A 19,942-nucleotide genomic window follows, 5' to 3' on the forward strand; every position below is an offset into this window, starting at 1 on the left:
TCTACAAAGGCTGTCACATTATCCTATTAGGTTCTTCTCCATAATCCTGGCAGAGTAACAGGTTAAGTACTGTTGTTCCTTTTTTGCCATGGTTTTGGAAAATGAAGTGTAGGCATGGGGAGGGCCAGATAGCTCATTTGTAACAGAATCTAGTCTCAAGCCAAGGTTGTCAGTTTTGAAGTCAATATTCTATACACCAAACTGCCTTCCAACAGTCTGATATTGAACTTTCCATGATGCAAAAATACAAGTGCAGAAACTGAGATGTAGCTTAAAGGGACAAGAATGAGGTCCAAAGAACCCTGGTGAATGGTTTTTATATACAAAGTCAGAATGTTAGTTCTGATTCACTGGGTAATAGGAACCATATGGATCCTAAATGGAGCATCATCACAGTTAATTTATCTCTGCTAAGCCACCTGACTCCATGACAATTACTAAGGATGTGAGCAAGAACGAAAAGACCAGAAAGACAGTCAGATGTAGAGAGCCAAGCCCACAGAGAAGAATAAAGGAGGCTGAGGAGGAGTCCTGGTCCTGGTCATCCTTTGTGACTAGTTTCTGGAAATTTGGGGGAAATATCCTGTCTCTGGGACAATTCTCAATGGCATATGTCCTAGGACGACACCCCAGCTTGTCTTACCATGAAGCAACACCTCTTTAGGCTCAGCTGCTGATAGTCACACAAATCTTGTGGTAGTGGTTGTGGTGGTTTAGTTGCTAAATCACGACTGACTTTTGTGACCCCATGGACTGTAGCCAACCAGGCGCCTCTGACCATGGGATTTCCCAGGCAAGAATACTGGAGTGGGTTGCCATTTCTTTCTCCAGGGGATTTTCCTGACCCAAGGATTGAACCCAGGTCTCCTGCACTGCAGGCAGATTCCTTACCGACTGAGCCACTAGGAAGTCCCAACTGTACATTGATTCTCACTGTACACTTGGAAGTTTTAGAAACACATGAAAACCTTGGCATCTGCTTAGGAAAGTGTGTGCAGGTCAGCTGCAGAGGGAGGCCATGCCTCTCTCCCAGGTCTTTGGATTTCTCGTTTCTGCTGCCAAAATTAAGAAATGCTAGAAGCATTTGTTAGAATGCTAGAAGCAGACTCTGACTATTCAACAATGTATAAGCCATGGACTGAAATGGCATTAACCTTTACAGAATCAACCTCAGCATTAATTCTCCATTCAAATCCTAATTGTATTTCTAGGCACAGTCTATTTTGGCAACATTGCTTATATTCCTCTAGAACTTTCCTCTTGCCTTATGTCATCTCATGTCTCTCAATCCTTTACATCCTAACTCAAGTTTCTCTTCTGGAGACCTCCTGACCACCCTTACCCACTTTCAACCTTACATTTATCCATTCAATTCACATCTACCGGGCTCTCGCTTTATTGGATAAATTGTGCTAGACTCTAGGATCCCTATGGGGGACTTATATTCATGGACTAGATTTCAGACCACAGTGTCTGCTTCCTGCTCTTTGTTTCTACAACAAATTCAAGTACTCCTATATAGGTTCTTACTGCTGACACGAGTGTTTGGCTATCTTTGCACAGGTAAGTTCTTTGATGGCACAGACCACTCATGTCTTGTGCATTTCTGATTCCTGCAGTGTCAGGCAAAGAAGTGGGCTACAGGATGAAAATATCGATTGATGTATATGAGTGACCTAACCAGTCCATCCTAAAGGAAATCAGTCCCAAATAATCAGTGGAAGGACTGATGCTGAAGCTGAAGCTCCAATACTTTGGCCACCTGATGCAAATAACTGACTCATTTGAAAAGACCCTGATGCTGGAAAGATTGAGGGCAGGAGGAGAAGGAGACAACAGAGGATGAGATGGCTGGATGGCATCACCGACTCAATGGACATGAGTTTGAGTAGATTCTGGGAGTTGGCAATGGACAGGGAGGCGTGGTGTGCTGTAGTCCGTGGGGTTGCAAAGAGTTGGACACAACTGAGCGACTGAACTGAACTGAAGTAATTAATATTATCCAGGGTCATCTAGTTTGCAGGAGAGAGACAAGAGAGAGGAGAGTGAGGGAAGAGCAGGCATGTCTCAGCCCAGTCTGCCTAAAGCACAGATCCAGAGATTTGTTTGAATCATGAATAATCCAACACAGGCATGGCCCAGCACCTGTTAATTGTCAGTCTTATTAAGGAAGTATGACAGAGAACCTCTTTTGGTTGAATAATTTACCTTATACTACTTGCTTAAGTTTACCCCTGGACATGACACTGTGAAACACAGGACACTTTAAAAAAATTAATTCTCAAAGGTTGACTTGAGTTGTGTGTTTTGGGAGAACAGTCAAGACCAGTGACTACCTGTGTATCTGATATGGGGAATTACCCGGGCTGGGAAGAACCAACGGACACATAGTACCTAAGTGTTCAGATCGCCTTCCTTTCAGATAATGTGTGTTGCAGAACTTATTTACAAAGTTAGTTATATAGGCTCCCAAGTCAATTTGCATAAAATATTATCCCACAAAAGTGAAAAATCTTTGACTATGAAATGAGGATTCTTTTTAAAGCCAGATGAGAACTTCTCAGTGGGTAAAGAATCTGCCCGCAATGCAGGAGACTCGGGTTTAATCTCTGGGTCAAGAAGATCCCCTGGAGGAGGAAATGGCAACCCACTCCAGTATTCTTGCCTGGGAAATCCCATGGCCAGAGGAGCCTGGTGGGCTACAGCAGAAGGGGTCACAAAGAGTCAGACATGACTGAGCACGGGCACAAAACAAGAGAACTTTAGGGTTGAACCCATCCCAAATGCTCACTTCACACATAAGGAAACTGAAGCATAGATAACCTAAATGACTTGCCAAAGACCATACAATCTGAAGTGGAATTAAAGTGTAGTGCCTGTGATGCCCTGGTGGAATTCCCTGGTGGACTTCCCTGGTGGTTCAGACGGTAAAGTGTCTGCCTGCAATGCGGGAGACCGAGGTTCAATCCCTGGGTCAGGAACATCTCCTGGAGTAGGAAATGGCAACCCAGTCCAGTATTCTTGCCTGGAAAATCCCATGGACGGAGAACACTGGTAGGTTACAGTCCATGGTGTCACAAAGATTCAGACACAACTGAGCGACTTCACTTTCACTTTGTGATGCCCAGGGCTTCCCTGATAGCTCAGTTGGTAAAGAATCTGCCTGCAATTCAGGAGATCCCGGTTTGATTCCTGGGTTGGGAAGATCCACTGGAGAAGGGATAGGCCACCCACCCCAGCATTCTTGGGCTTCCCTGGTGGCTCAGCTGGTAAAGAATCCGCCTGCAATGCAGGAGGCCTGGGTTTGATACCTGAGTTGGGAAGATCCCCTGGAGAAGGGAAAGGCTACCCACTCCAGTATTCTGACCTAGAGAATTCCATGGACTATATAGTTCATGGGGTCACAAAGAATCCGACACAACTGAGCACCTTTCACTTTCACTTTTGTGATGCTAATCTGGGTCTTTTATGCCGGTGAGTCACAGAGTCCTGTTAGGAAGTAGCATCTGCTGGCAAAGTGGGCCCTAGCTGCCTCCTTCTCTCTGTCATTATCACTACCCAGGCTGAGGGAGGTCAGTGGTGCTCTTTTAGTGTGGAGTGTAGACCTAAGAATCTTTAGCAAGGAGGGTCTAAAGCAAACCTACAAGAATTCATCTCCAACTTTCCAGACAAGAGAGGCAAGACGGGATCAAACAGAGAGGAAAGGATGTAGAGTCCAGAACTGGAGACAATACCCTCAAGTGCGAGGCAGGCAGAAGGCAGGAAAGCATGGGAGGACCGAGGTCTCTGCACAGACATTTCCCAGATCCCCTGACCTAGATTAAAGCCCCTAGCTTTATGTTCCCTTATGTTTGTTTCCCATGGCTGATAAAAAAAATTTATCACCAACTTGCTGGCTGAAAACAACAGCAACGAGTTCTCACAGTTCTAGAGGCCAGAATAATCTCCAGACTGTTGGCAGGGTCCATTCAGGGCCCAATCAGATAAACCAGAGCTGTCTTTTCATTTCAAGATCCTGGGCCTAAGCACATTAGCAAAGACCCCCTCCTTTTGTCCCCCTCAAGCAAAGTCACATTCACAGACACCAGGGATTTGACACGGATGTCTCGGGGCGGGGGCAGTTTCTGGCCCACCACAGTCCTTCACCCAGTTTCTTGTTTTTTATAATCTCCACCCCCCACTGTGAAGGTCCAGAAGGACATAAGCCTTGTCTGCTTTATTCACCACTGCCGCCAAAGCACCTGCCATAGTAGATACTTAATAAATGTTTGGAAAATACAAGAAAGGAAAGAAGGAAGGGGGAGGGGAAGAAAGGGAGAGAGGGAGGAAAAATCAGAAGAGGAAAGGGTGAGTAAAGAAGAGAAGCAGAGAATCAGAGAGAGAGCAGAGAGAAAGCAGAAGAGAGGAAACAGGATCTCCAAATCTCACTACTAATTCTTATACGATGGAAAATAAGGAAGAGTTTTTAGATGATGAAGGTCAAAATTAGTAAGTGATGAAGCTTGCATTTCATTTGAAATGCACTGCTTTCCAATACAAAGCAGCTCCTACAGATGCTGGGGGTTAAGTTAGGGTCAATTCAGTTCAGTCGCTCAGTCATGTCCGACTCTTTGCGACCCCATGGACAGCAGCATTCCAGGTTTCCCTGTCCATCACCAACTCCCAGAGCTTGCTCAAACTCATGTCCACTGAGTCAGTGATGCCATCCGACCACCTCATCCTCTGTCATCCCCTTCTCCTCCTGCCTTCAATCTTTCCCAGCATCAGGGTCTTTTCCAGTGAGTCAGTTTTTCACATCAGATGGCCAAAGTACTGGAGTTTCAGCTTCAGTTTAGGTTAGGGTGGGAGGGATGAGATACAAAGAAGTGCCTGGTGTGCTGTCCTCAAGCAGTTCATAGTCTACGAGGGAGCTGCTTCCTGGATACAGATTGCAGTGTGCCAGGCGCCAGGAAAAGAGGGTCCAGGTTTTGAAAAATGTTTAGTGCTTTTGGATTTTATTTTACAGATTAACACTGAGACAGGGTTTCCAGGCATATTATTTAAAATTAGCTATTTTTATAGTAAATAATAATTTTATAGCTATTGTGTAATTTCAAATACAAATATCTATTATGACTCATACTCCACTACTGCAGACCATGAGATCCTCTTAAGGAGTAATTTACATTTAGCATTAATCCAATCGTTGGAAAATGTCCACTTCAAAAGGCACAATTATGCCATTCCTACAATGCATTTCATGAATGAATTGGGGTCTTCAAATCAGAATGTTCTTGACTGTTTACTGGCATTTGTGAATTACATAAGATCAAGATATCATTTAAAGTTAACCATTATCTTGAGCATTCATTCATTCATTCAATTCTTCCCAAATTATTTACTGAGACCCTATTGTGAGTTGTTATGGAAGCTGGAGATACAACTTGAATAAGAATATGGCCCTTCCCTTTAAAAAGTTCATCATCTCTCTTAGGTTCCCCAGAAAACAGATGCATTGATCAATTGAGGAGTGCAAGAGGTTTATTGGAGAGCAACACCATAAAAGTGAGGGTGAGGAGGTGAGGTTGCGGAGGGAACATTTTCAGCCCCAAAGCAGACATGACATGTGTGAGAGGAAAGATGAAAGAAGTATGATGAGGCAGCGAGCACCTCAGACCACCATGCAGATCTGACAAAGTTGGCCAACTCAGAGCTTTCCCACTGAAGGAGCTCGGAGTTGGCCTCAGTGCCGCTATTATGCTCAGTCATTGGCTGGGGCTGCCGGAAAAGATCATGGTCTCAGCTTGAAAGCTGGGGCAGATCCTGAAGGCATTAACAGCTGGAGGCTGTCAGCTAACTGCACTCCTTGCAGTTAAATAGCAAGCTCTTTCTTGAAGGGAGATCAAAGTGATGCAACCCCACGGCTGCCACATAATGTGACTGGGGAGAAGGCAAATAAACAGGCAATTTAAATCCAGTAAGGGTAATGACAGGGTGCCATGGGAGCTTAAAGAGGGGGCATCAAACTTGGGCTTGGGAACAGAACCACTTCCAAGAAGATGTAGTTTAAAAGGCGATGCCGGCATTATAAGTGGGAGTAGCCAAACAAAGGGAGTAGGGATGGGTACAGAGTGTTCAACGCAGGGAATCATGGTGTGCAGAGCTTTGTGGGGGAGAAAGCCTGACATATTTGGGGAAATGGCAAGACCTTCTACTGTATGATTTTAGTATCACATTGGAGGGACAGTGAAGCAAGAGATAAAGCTGAAGAAGTAAACAAGGGGTAAATAATTAATGACCCTGCCTACCATGCTAAGGAATTTGGGCAGGACAACAACATGCAAAGTGGTCTGTGATTTGAACACTCAGTGACCAACAATTTTCCCCATTAACCTTCCTAGAGAATCTTGAAGACTCCATGCTTCAATTCTCTAGATTTAGGCTCTAGTGAGCCTTATGAAAAGGCAACTATGTTACCAGTGAAGAAGCATATAATTCATTGTCACCCATGGTCATTTTTGTTCCACGTTTTTATCCAAGGCCACTTAGTCCATGCCCCATGAGGAGAGAAAGCACAGGCTGATGGGGGTGTGATTAAAGAAATAAAAAGTTTATAGCCACATAACTCTTCATGGCATCAGAGCAAGAATGCAAAGAATCATTTTGGGTTCCCAGATTCAGAAAGGGGGACAGAGGAGAGCCAAGAATGTGTTTTGCCTACTTCTAATTTAGAAAGCTATGTTTTGTTGTTGTTGTTGTTTTTTAAATAAGCCCTGAGATTTCACTGCTGTGATTCTATTCTGAGGAATAATCATAAATTTAAAGTTTTATAAAGTTTTCTAATGGCAGTAATAATGGCTAATATCTACATGGTTTCTGTCATTACCATGCTGTTTCACAGTTGATTTTATATAATATTCAGAATAACCATTTTGTCTTTAAGAAGTCAGAACTCTTAATTATGCTTGTTTCCTATCAGATAATTAAAGTTCTGAGTGGTGAACATGTCTGTGGTTACATAGTTATTGTATACGAAGAGGTTAAACAAATTATTTTTTTAAAATAATAAATAGTCTATAGGAAACTATTAAATAAATCTTGGGTATGTGTATAAAAAGAAATAGTAAGTAGTTATTAAAAAGATAATTTCAAATTATCTTTCATGACATTAACAAATACTTACGGTATCAGTTCAGTTCAGTTGTTCAGTCATGTCCGACTCTTTGCATCCCCATGAACTGAAACACACCAAGCCTCCCTGTCCATCACCAGCTCCCTTGAGTTCACTCAGGCTCACGTCCATCGAGTCAGTGATACCATTCAGCCATCTCATCCTCTGTCATCCCCTTCTCCTCCTGCCCCCAACCCCTCCCAGCATCACAGTCTTTTCCAATGAGTCAACTCTTCGCATGAGGTGGCCAAAGTTTTAGAGTTTCAGCTTTATCATCATTCCTTCCAAAGAAATCCCAGGGCTGATCTCCAGAATGGACTGGCTGGATCTCCTTGCAGTCCAAGGGACTCTCAAGAGTCTTCTCCAACACCACAGTTCAAAAGCATCAATTCATCGGCACTCAGCCTTCTTCACAGTCCAACTCTCACATCCATACATGACCCCTGGAAAAACCATAGCTTTGCCTAGACGGACCTTTGTTGGCAAAGTAATGTCTCTGCTTTTGAATATGCTGTCTAGGTTGGTCATAACTTTTCTTCCAAGGAGTAAGCGTCTTTTAGTTTCATGGCTGCAGTCACCATCTGCAGTGATTTTGGAGCCCCCAAAAATAAAGTCTGACACTGTTTCCACTGTTTCCCCATCTATTTGTCATGAAGTGATGGGACCAGATGCCATGATCTTCGTTTTCTGAATGTTGAGCTTTAAGCCAACTTTTTCATTCTCTTCTTTCACTTTCATCAAGAGGCTTTTCAGTTCCTCTTCACTTTCTGCCATAAGGGTGGTGTCATCTGCATATCTGAGGTTATTGATATTTCTCCTGGCAATCTTGATTCCAGCTTGTGCTCCTTCCAGCCCAGCATTTCTCATGATGTGCTCTGCATATAAGTTAAATAAGCAGGGTGACAATATACAGCCTTGACGTACTCCTTTTCCTATTTGGAACCAGTCTGTTGTTCCATGTCCAGTTCTAACTGTTGCTTCCTGACCTGCATACAGATTTCTCAGGAGGCAGGTCAGGTGGTCTGGTATTCTCATCTCTTGAAGAATTTTCCACAGTTTCTTGTGATCCACATAGTCAAAGGCTTTGACATAGTCAATAAAGCACAAGTAGATGTTTTTCTGGAACTCTCTTGCTTTTTCAGTGATCCAGCAGATGTTGGCAATTTGATCTCTGGTTCTTCTGCCTTTTCTAAAACCAGCTTGAACATGTGAAAGTTCTCTATTCATGTACTGTTGAAGCCTGACTTGGAGAATTTTGAGCATCACTTTGCTAGTGTGTGAGATGAGTACAATTGTGCATTAATTTGAGCATTCTTTGGCATTGCCTTTCTTTGGGATTGGAATGAAAACTGACCTTTTCCAGTTCTGTGGCCACTGCTGAGTTTTCCAGATTTGCTGGCATATTGAGTGCAGCACTTTCACAGCATCATCTTCCAGGATTGGAAATAGCTCAATTGGAATTCCATCACCTCCACTAGCTTTGTTTGTAGTGATGCTTTCTAAGGCCCACTTGACTTCACATTCCAGGATGTCTGGCTCTAGATTAGTGATCACACCACCACATCGTGATTATCTTTTTTTTGTACATTTCTGTGTATTCTTGCCACCTCTTCTTAATATCTTCTGCTTCTGTTAGGTCCATACCATTTCTGTCCTTTATCGAGCCCATCTTTGCATGAAATGTTCCCTTGGTATCTGTGATTTTCTTGAAGAGATCTCTGTTTTTTCCTACTCTGTTGTTTTCCTCTATTTCTTTGCATTGATCACTGAAGAAGGCTTTCTTATCTCTTCTTGCTGTTCTTTGAAACTCTGCATTCAGGTGCTTATATCTTTCCTTTTCTCCTTTGCTTTTTGCTTCTCTTCTTTTCACAACTATTTGTAAGGCCTCCCCAGACAGCCATTTTGCTTTTTTGCCTTTCTTTTCCATGGGGATGGTCTTGATCCCTGCCTCCTGTACAATGTCATGAACCTCCATCCCTAGTTCATCAGGCACTCTATCTATCAGATCTAGTCCCTTAAATCCATTTCTCACTTCCACTGTATAATCATAAGGGATTTGATTAGGTCATACCTGAATGGTTTAGTGGTTTTCCCTACTTTCTTCAATTTAAGTCTGAATTTGGCAATAAGGAGTTAATGATTTGAGCTACAGTCAGCTCCCAGTCTTGTTTTTGTTGACTATATAGAGCTTCTCCATCTTTGGCTGCAAAGAATATAATCAGTCTGATTTCTGTGTTGACCATCTGGTGATGTCCACGTGTAGAGTCCTCTCTTGTGTTGTTGGAAGAGGGTGTTTGCTATGACCAGTGCACATAGCGCGGCCGAGAGGAGCTGCCCCACATCCGAGGTCAGGGGCAGAAGCTGGGAGGACCCCATACCCGAAGGGCTGTGGCCAAGAGGAGTTACCCCACGTCCGAGGCCAGGGATGGCGGCCGGGAGGAGCAACCCCTTGTCCAAGGAGCGGTGGCTGCCCGGGTGCAGGAGGGCCTAGAGGAGCTACTCCACGTTCAAGGTCAGGAGGGGAGGTGGTGAGGTGTTACCCCTCGTCCAAGGTAAGAAGCAGCGGCTGCGCTTTGCTGGAGCAGCCTTAAAGAGATACCCCATGTCCAAGGTAAGAGAAACCCAAGTAAGACGGTAGGTGTTGCAAGAGGGCATCAGAGGACAGACACACTGAAACCATACCCACAGAAATCTAGTCAATCTAATCACACTAGGACCATAGCCTTGTCTAACTCAATGAAACTAAGCCATGCCCATGGGACCACCCAAGATGGGTGGGTCATGGTGGAGAGGTCTGACAGAATGTGGTCCACTGGAGAAGGGAATGGCAAACCACTTCAGTATTCTTGCCTTGAGAAATCCATGAACAGTATGAAAAGGCAAAATGATAGGTTACTGAAAGAGGAACTCCCCAGGTCAGTAGGTGCTCAATATGCTACTGGAGATCAGTGGAGAAATAACTCCAGAAAGAATGAAGGGATCGAGCCAAAGCAAAAACAATACCCAGTTGTGGATATGACTGGTGATAGAATCAAGGTCTGATGCTGTAAAGAGCAATATTGCACAGGAACCTGGAATGTCAGGTCCATGAATCAAGGCAAATTGGAAGTGGTCAAACAAGAGATGGCAAGAGTGAACATTGACATTCTAGGAATCAGCGAACTAAAATGGACTGGAATGGGTGAATTTAACTCAGATGACCATTATACCTACTGCTGTGGCCAGGAATCCCTCAGAAGAAATGAAGTAGCCATCATGGTCAACAAAAGAGTCCGAAATGCAGTACTTGGATGCAATCTCAAAAATGACAGAATGATCTCTGTTTGTTTCCAAGGCAAACCATTCAATACCACAGTAATCCAAGTCTATGCCCCAACCAGTAATGCTGAAGAAGCTGAAGTTGAACAGTTCTATGAAGACCTACAAGACCTTTTAGAACTAACACCCAAAAAAGATGTCCTTTTCATTATAGGGGACTGGAATGCAAAAGTAGGAAGTCAAGAAACAGCTGGAGTAACAGGCAAATTTGGCCTTGGAATACAGAATGAAGCAGGGCAAAGACTAAAAGAGTTTTGCCAAGAAAATGCACTTATGGTATAGTTTTTAGTGAAAAAAAGTGGAACACAAAATTGTACATACAATACGATTTTCCTAGGAAACCACAAACAAAATGGAAAAACCCACAGAATGGAAGAAAATATTTGTAAATGATGTTACCAACAAGGGCTTAATTTCCAAGATACAAAAATAGCACATACAACTCAACAACAACAAAAAATCAAAACAGTAACAACAGAAAAACAATGAAAAAAAAATGGACAGAAGACCTAAATAGACAACTCTCCAAAGAAAAAATACAGATGGTCAATAGGTACATGAAAAGATGCTCGACATTGCTAAATATTAGAGAAATGCAAATCAAAACTACAAAGAACCACCATATACCAGTCAGGATGGCCATCGTTGAAAGGTTTACAAATAATAAATGCTGGAGAGAGTATGGAGGAAAGGGAACCTTTCTACACTGTTGGTGGGGTAAGCTGGTGCAGCCACTAGGGAAAATAGCATGGATGTTCCTCAGAAAACTAAAAATAGAATTACCAGATGATCCAGCAATCCCACTCCTGAACATATACCTGGACAATACTATAATTCAAAAACATATATGCACCACTACATTCAACACTGTAAATACAACACTATAAATGAATTATACATCAATAAAAATATTAAAACAATATGATCTTTTTAGAAAACAGCTTTGCTGAGGTGTAATTTATACACTGCAAAATTAACCAATTTAAGTGTACAATTTAATGATTTTTAGAAAATCTTCAGAGTTATGCAAACATTACCACAATCTACTTTTAGAATATGTCCATCATTCTCTGCAAACCTCTGCATAAAAAAATCCCTATGCTTGCTGGCACTTAATCCCTATTCCTACCCTGAGTCATAGTCAAGTTTAATATATTTTCTTCTCTACAGATCTGTCATTTTTGAACACTTCATATAGAAATTAAATCATATAATACATTGCACCAAGCTTTTACTTAGCATAAGGTTTTTGAGGTTTAGCCATGTTGTAACACGAATTAGAATTTATTTTTATGTCCCAAATAGCATCCCATTGTATGGTTATAACACATTTTATTTATCCACTCACCAGTTGGTGGACATTTCTTTATTTAAATTTTTATTGGCGTATAGCTGCTTTATACTGTTGCGTTAGTTTCTGCTGTACAGCAAAGTGAACCAGCTACACATTTACATATATCCCCTTTCTTTTGGATTTCCTTCCCATTTAGGTCACCACAGAGCACTGAATAGAGTCCTCTGTGCTATACAGCAGGGGCTTCCCAGGTGGCTCAGTGGTGAAGAATCCGTTTGCCAAGTAAGAGTCACAGGTTCGATCCCTGGGTCAAGAAGATGTCAAGAAGCGTGGAACGGCAACCCACCCCAGTCTTCTTGCCTGGGAAATCCCATGGACAGTGGAGCCTGGCAGGCTACAGTCCATGCGGTTGCACAGAGTCTGATGTGACTTAGCAACTCAACAGCAGCATCAGTGCTATAGAGTATATTTTCAATTAGCTATCTATTAGATACATAGTATCAATAGTGTACATATGTCAACCACAATTTCTACTCTTTGGCAATTATGAATAATGTTACTATGAATGTTTGTGTGGAAGTCTTTGTGTGGACATGTGCTTTGTTTCTTTTTCTTGTTTTGGCTTTTGAGTAGATGCTTCAGTGTGGAATTTCTGGGTAATATGGGAAATATGTCTTTAACTTTTTATGAAAGCACAAACTAGTTTTCAATGTGGGTGTTTCATTTTACATACCCACCATCAACGGAAGAGCATTCCAGTTTCACCACATTCTCACCAACACTTGTAACTCTCTGTATTTTTATTATAGCCATTCTAGTAGATTTGAAGTGATAGATCCTTATTGTTTCGATCTGAATTACCCTAAAGACTAATGATATTGAATTTTAACATAAGTATTTGCCATGTTCAGTTCAGTCACTCAGTCCTGTCCAACTCTTTGCAACACCATGGACTGCAGCACACCAGGCTTCCCTATCCATCACCAGCTCCTGGAACTTACTCAAACTCATGTCCATCAAGTTGATGATGCCATCCAACCATCTCATCCTCTGTCGTCCTCTTCTCTTCCTACCTTCAATCTTTCCCAGACTTAGGGTCTTTTAAAATGAGTCGGCTCTTTGTAGCATGTGGCCAAAGTATTGGAGTTTCAACTTTAGCATCAGTCCTTCCAATGAACACCCAGGACTGATCTCCTTTAGGATGGACTGGTTGGATCTCCTTGCAGTCCAAGGCACTCTTGAGAGTCTTTTCTAATACCACAGTCCAAAAGCATCAATTCTTTGGCATTCAACTTTCTTTATAATCCAACTCTCACAGCCATACATGACTACTGGAAAAACCATAGCTTTCACAAGATGGACCTTTGTTGGCAAAGTAATGTCTCTGCTTTTTAATATGCTGTCTAGGTTGGTAATACTTTTCTTTCAAGGAGCAAGAATCTTTTAATTTCATGGCTGTAGTCACCATCAGCAGTAATTTTGGAGCCCAAGAAAATAAAGTCTCTCACTCTTTCCATTATTTCCCCATCTACTCGCCATGAAGTGATGGGACTGTATGCCATGCATGATCTTACATGATTTCCCATGTACATATCTTCAAAACGTTTCCCCGTTTTTACTGTTTGTTTTCTTATAGTTGAATTTTGACTGTTCTGTATATCTTGTGGGTACAAGTCCTTTATTAGATAGGGATTTGCTAATCTTTCCTTTCAGTTTATGGCTTGATATTATCCTTCTTCAGCAGAGTCTGCCAAAGGGTAGACCTTCTTAATTTTGATTAAGTACAATATAATAATTTTTCCTTCTATGGATTATACTTTTTGTGACATCTAAGAAATCTCTGCTTAATCCATGGTTCTAAAGATTTTCTGTTTTAGTTTAGAAGTCTCAAAGTTTAAGTTTTACCTTAAACCCATTATCTATTCTTAGTTAAGATATTTTTGTATATAATGTGAAGTATGAACTGAAGTTCATTTTTTTATTTTTTGCATATTGATAGCCAATTGTTCCAGTGTCATTTATTGAAAGGATTATAGGAAAGACTAGAGATCTCTTCAAGAAAATTAGAGACACCAAGGGAATATTTCAAGCAAAGATGGGCACAATAAAGGACAGAAATGGTATGGACCTAACAGAAGCAGAAGATATTAAGAAGAGATGGCAAGAATACACAGAAGAACTGCACGAAAAAGATCTTCATGACCCAGATAATCACGAGATGGTGTGATCACTCACCTAAAGCCAGACATCCTGGAATGTGAAGTCAAGTGGGCCTTAGGAAGCATCACTATGAACAAAGTTAGTGGAGGTGATGGAATTCCAATTGAGCTATTTCAAATCCTGGAAGATGATGCTGTGAAAGTGCTGCACTCAATATGCCAGCAAATCTGGAAAACTCAGCAGTGGCCACAGAACTGGAAAAGGTCAGTTTTCATTCCAATCCCAAAGAAAGGCAATGCCAAAGAATGCTCAAATTAATGCACAATTGTACTCATCTCACACACTAGCAAAGTGATGCTCAAAATTCTCCAAGTCAGGCTTCAACAGTACATGAATAGAGAACTTTCACATGTTCAAGCTGGTTTTAGAACAAGGCAGAGGAACCAGAGATCAAATTGCCAGCATCTGCTGGATCACTGAAAAAGCAAGAGAGTTCCAGAAAAACATCTACTTGTGCTTTATTGACTATGCCAAAGCCTTTGACTTGTGGATCACAACAAACTGTGGAAAATTCTTCAAGAGATGAGAATACCAGACCACCTGACCTGCCTCCTGAGAAATCTGTATGCAGGTCAGGAAGCAACAGTTAGAACTGGACATGGAACAACAGACTGGTTCCAAATAGGAAAAGGAGTACGTCAAGGCTGTATATTGTCATTCTGCTTATTTAACTTATATGTAGAGTATATCATGAGAATCATTGGGCTGGATGAAGCACAAGCTGGAATCAAGATTGCCAGGAGAAATATCAATAAGATTAGATATGCAGATGACATCACCCTTATGGCAGAAAGTAATGAAGAACTAAAGAGCCTCTTGATGAAATTAAAAGAGAGTGAAAAAGCTGGCTTAAAGCTCAACATTCAAAACACTAAGATCATGGCGTCTGGTCCCATCACTTCATGGCAAATAGATGGGGAAACAATGGAAACAGTAAGACTATTTTCTTGGGCTCCAAAATCACTGCAGATGGTGACTGCAGCCACGAAATTAAAAGATCCTTGCTCCTTGGAAGAAAAGCTATGACCAACCTAGACAGCATATTAAAAAGCAGAGACATTACTTTGCCAACAAAGGCCTGTCTAGTCAAAGCTTTGGTTATTCCAGTAGTCACATATGGCTGTGAGAGTTGGATTATAAAGAAAGCCAAGTGCCGAAGAATTGATGCTTTTGGATTGTGGTGTTAGAGAAGACTCTTGAGAGTGCCTTGGACTGCAAGGAGATCTAACCAGTCCATCCTAAAGGAAACTAGTCCTGATATTTATTGGAAGGACTGATGCTGAAGCTCCCATACTTTGGCCACCTGATGTGAAGAACTAACTCATTGGAAAAGACCTTGATGCTGGGAAAGATCGAAGGTGGGAGGAGGAGACGACAGAGGATGAAATGGTTGGATGGCGTCACCAACTCAATGGACACAAGTTTGAGCAAGCCCAGGGAACTGATGATGGACAGGGATGCCTGGCGTGCTGCAATGGGGTCGCAGTGAGTTGGACACAACTGAGCGACTGAACTGATAGCTCTCAGTGGAATCGCCTTTCCCTCTTCATTGCAAATCGATTGACCGTGTGTGTATAGGTCTATTTCTGGACTCTGTTCTGTACCACTGATCTATGAGTTCATTTTGTCTCTAATACCACACTGTCTTGATGACTTATCCTAGGAATTTTCAACTGAATGGATTTCATTCCTCCAGGAGCAAAGTGCATACCTGAAATTGCACACTTGCTGGAATTCTTCCCTTTCCTGTCCTGCTTTCTCCAGGCCCTTCCTGGTTTCTGCTGGGTCTACAACTTAGTGAGTTCACATTCACACAAACTTTTTTTTTTTTTAATCTATGTCTTTTGAGGGAAGCCTAATCTACAAAAATGTACAAAAAGAGTATAGGCCCTAGAGCATTGTTTTTACTCAATAAATGTTAGCTATTATGACTATTGTTAATTTTCCTCATCTTGTATTTCGGGGGGAATCCTTTCATGGATGTGAGAAATTATGCCATTTTGCATTTTTGCTTTGGGCAGGCTATAACCTTATGGTATTATTTAACTATCTTAGTATAATATTTATACTTAGTAACTAAGCATAATACTATCTTTGATTAGTATTACAAAAGTGGTGTGTGTTCATTCGTTTTTTTTTCCATTTATTTACTTTTTTTTGGACAGATAATTGCTTTAAATTGTTGTATTAGTTTTTGAACAACAACGTGAATCAGCTATAAGTACACATATAGCCCCTTCCTCTATAGTCTCTCTCCCACCATTCTAATCAACTAATGTGGCTGTCTTTTCTTTAACTTTTGAAATCACAAATCTAAATTGCAAAGATTAGAGTTCAGCAGAAGGATGTATTGTTCCATAAAAATCAAGAACCACCACCAACTTGGAGTGGTCATGGCAAATACAAAATAACAGATTAAGATTTTGAAGTATCAAAAGTCAATGCCAGGCTTGCTTGGTGGTTCAGTGGTTAAGAATCCACCTGCCAACGCAGAAGACATGGGTTCAAGCCCTGTCCAGGAAGGCTCCACATGCTGCACAGCAACCCACCCATGAGCCACAACTCCTGAGCCCTTGCTCTGGAGCCCAAGAGACACACCTACTGAAGCCTGTGTGCTGTTGAGCCAATGCTCTGCAACAAGAGAAACCACCACAATGGGAAGCCCATGCACTACAACTAGAAAGTAGTCCCACTTGCCACAACTAGAGAAAAGCCTGCAGAGAAACAGTCCCAGCACAGCTAAAAAGAAATACAAATAAAATTATATATTAAAAAGTCAATGCCAAAGTTACAAGACAGGGAGTCCCAGAGGTGGCTGGGAAATCCAAGGCGAGCACAGACCCTCTGTAACTGTGCAATGGAAACTAATCCAACCTTGTGGTATCTAACCTGGCACCTTCTCAAAGACCCAAGAGTACAGGGGTCACACTTAGCACCAGTTCCGATGTAAAGACCAGTCCAATTTTGGTCTTTACAACCTAGGAGAGATGTAACAAAGTAGAAAAGGTTTCAGAAAAGAGCAAAGAACAGTCACATAATTGGCAAATTGAACCTCTGAGGAAAGGTTAAATGAATTTGGATTGTTTACTCAGAAAAAGCAAGGCCAAAGGTTTACTTAATGCTCATCTTCAAGAATTTAAAGTTGGCATCTGACCCATATAGTCTACTTCTGCAGAAGAGGAAACAAGTTCCCCCCACAGCCTGTTCCGTAAATAAGTTAAGAGTTAGGATGGAATAAAAAACTGAGATTCAAAACAGCACTAATTTTTTGATTCGGGAGTAATTAAGGTTTGCAAAAAGTCCAACACTAAGCTTGGAATTTCTGTTTCTAGTGATCTGAGAAACACAAGCACAATGCCATTCATGAGCAGAAGTAGATGGTTTTCAAGTGGTGGTGGAAAATCCGTGAAGGGTCCCATCACTAATATGACTAGATCTGTTTAACCTCAGCAGTTGCTGTGCAAGCTGCTGTTCAGACCAGTGGGTACAAGCTGGGGGCTCTGCCAGCCTGCTTCAACCTCAGGCTGGCTGAAGAGAAGCTGAGAGGATCACCGCCAAGAGCCATGTTTTCCACTCACTGGCTGTGTCAGTTTTCACTGCATAACCTCCCTAAACTGTGTTAGTCACTCAGTCGTGTCTGACTCTTAGCGACCCCATGGACTGTAGCCCGCCAGGCTCCTCTGTCCATGGGATTCTCCAGGCTAGAATACTGGAGTGGGTAGCCATTCCCTTCTCCAGGGGATCTTCTCGACCCAGGGATTGAACCCAGGTCTCCTGACTTGCAGGCAGATTCATTACTGTCTGAGCCACAAGGGAAGCCCCTCACCACGTAACAGAACACACCAAAACTCAGTGGCATAGAGACTTCCTTGGTGGTTCAGGAAGTCCAATGCAGAGGACATGGGTTCAATCCCTGGTGGGGGAGCTAAGATCTTGCATGTTTCACAGCCAACAAAACAAACCCGCATGAAACAGAAGCAATGTTATAACAAATCCAATAAAGACTTTAAATATGGTCTGCATTCAAAAAAAGATCCTAAAAAAACCCTAGTGACATGAAACTATTTCCTCATGTGGGTCTGGGTGGCTAAACTCCACGCTGTGGACTGGCTCTGCTTCATAAACGGGTGAATGGGAAAAAGTGACTCAGGGAAAAGGACTCCTGATGGTGATGGGCGAAGTACAAAGGAGCAAGCAAGCCCTACTCCTCAAGCATGTTTTAGACCCTTGCTTGCATCCCATCTACTAACATGTCATTAGGTAAACTCAGAGCCAAGAGGAAGGAAAGCATACCGTGTCTTCTGTGGGAGGCACAGCAAAGATACATGATCAAGGGTGTGGATACCAAAAGGAGAAAAGGATTGGAGTCAATAATGCTATCTACCTCTTGGGGAGAGGAGAAAGGTCAATTTACACAGGGTGCTTCTGGAAGCTTAGGTATTAAGGTGCTGGTCATAACCAGAGCGGCTCATGCTCAGGTGTATTCTCGCTTACCTTGGCTGAACTAAGCTTCATTCTTCACATGGTCACAGAAACGAGCTCCCTTGTTATTGCTTTAGAAGAGGGATGACTAAAGGCAAGACCATGAACCAAGGATTATAGGCTAGAGTGACATCTCTGTTTCCCATCATCCAAATCTCTCTAATGCATAAATTCATTCACCACCTCCTATATTTTTAATCTGAATCAATGATATCGAAGTCTACCCAGTCATTCAATTCAGAAACCCAAATTTCACTGTTGGTCCTCCTTCTCCTTCAACCCTTCATACAGTTTAACTCCCTTTAATCTACATCTGAAATGACACAATCCCCCACTCTCCCTGCTATCGTCCTCACTGAGAGGTTCATTGTCTCTCACTTGGATAACGGTCACCCTACTTGTTCCACCTGCCACTGTCCTTCACCTCTTGGTCTGCCTACTACATTGCAGTCTATTTCCTCTGAAAAATACAAAAACAGATGTCAAAACCTGCTTAAACAAAAAGCTGAAGGATAGATTTTTTTTTTTTTAAGGACAAATTCCAACACCTCTATCATGGCATTCAAGGACCTCCAAAACCTTGCTCCCTTTCCTGCTTCATCCCATCTCAAGTCACCTGTATTCCAGTCACACCTGGGGGCCACACAGTCTTCAAACATGCCATTCACAACGATGAATTACTGTATGTTTCTGGCATTCCCTACGTTTGGAATGCCCTTCCTCTGCCAGACCAAATTTCTAGCCATCATCATCAATATCACTGTCCTCTCAGAATTCACCAGTCTCTTTTCTGTGTTCCCATGGTGCTCTGTTCATCATGTTACTCTAGTGCAGACCTCATATAAACATGCATGTATTGATTACTTACAGAAACCCCAGGAAGAAAAAAGTGCATCAATAATGCCCACACAATGCAGAAACTTCTTTTAGAAAGCACTTAGCCTGGAAGTTGTTCTTTCCCTACCTGAGACCTAGGGTGTTCTACAGAACCCCTTACATCAGTAAATTTCAGGACTGACAAGGAATCTATGTAGCTGGAACAGACAGTAGTGCAGAGTGGACACTGGAGAATAGTGAGCATCCTATAGTCCAGCACCGCACACATTTGTGCAACAGCAAATTGAGAACAACAAAAGGTTGGGTGGTACTGAAATATAATGACATATAGTGAAGTCTTAAGTGAAGACTAAGTGCTTGAACCTTGAGAGCAATGACAGAAGGAGGTAATAATTGTCGGTAACAGTATGTCAGCCTTGGAATAAAAAACTAAGCAAATGGTCTCACAAGTGACCAGTTTTGAACCCACCAAAGGAACTGAGCAGACAGATATGGAAGAACTGGAGAGAAGCTGAGAAGAACTAGACCCTACATGATGGTGACGTCCCTTTGGGCAACACTGTTAGCAAGACTGCTCATATGCTAATTAAATTTTAGTTGGCTCTGCATATTAGTTACAGCTTAGTTATTAAACTTTAATA

The sequence above is a fragment of the Capra hircus genome, chromosome 14 (genome assembly GCF_001704415.2).
Source record: "Capra hircus breed San Clemente chromosome 14, ASM170441v1, whole genome shotgun sequence".
NCBI classification, from domain to species: domain Eukaryota; kingdom Metazoa; phylum Chordata; class Mammalia; order Artiodactyla; family Bovidae; genus Capra; species Capra hircus.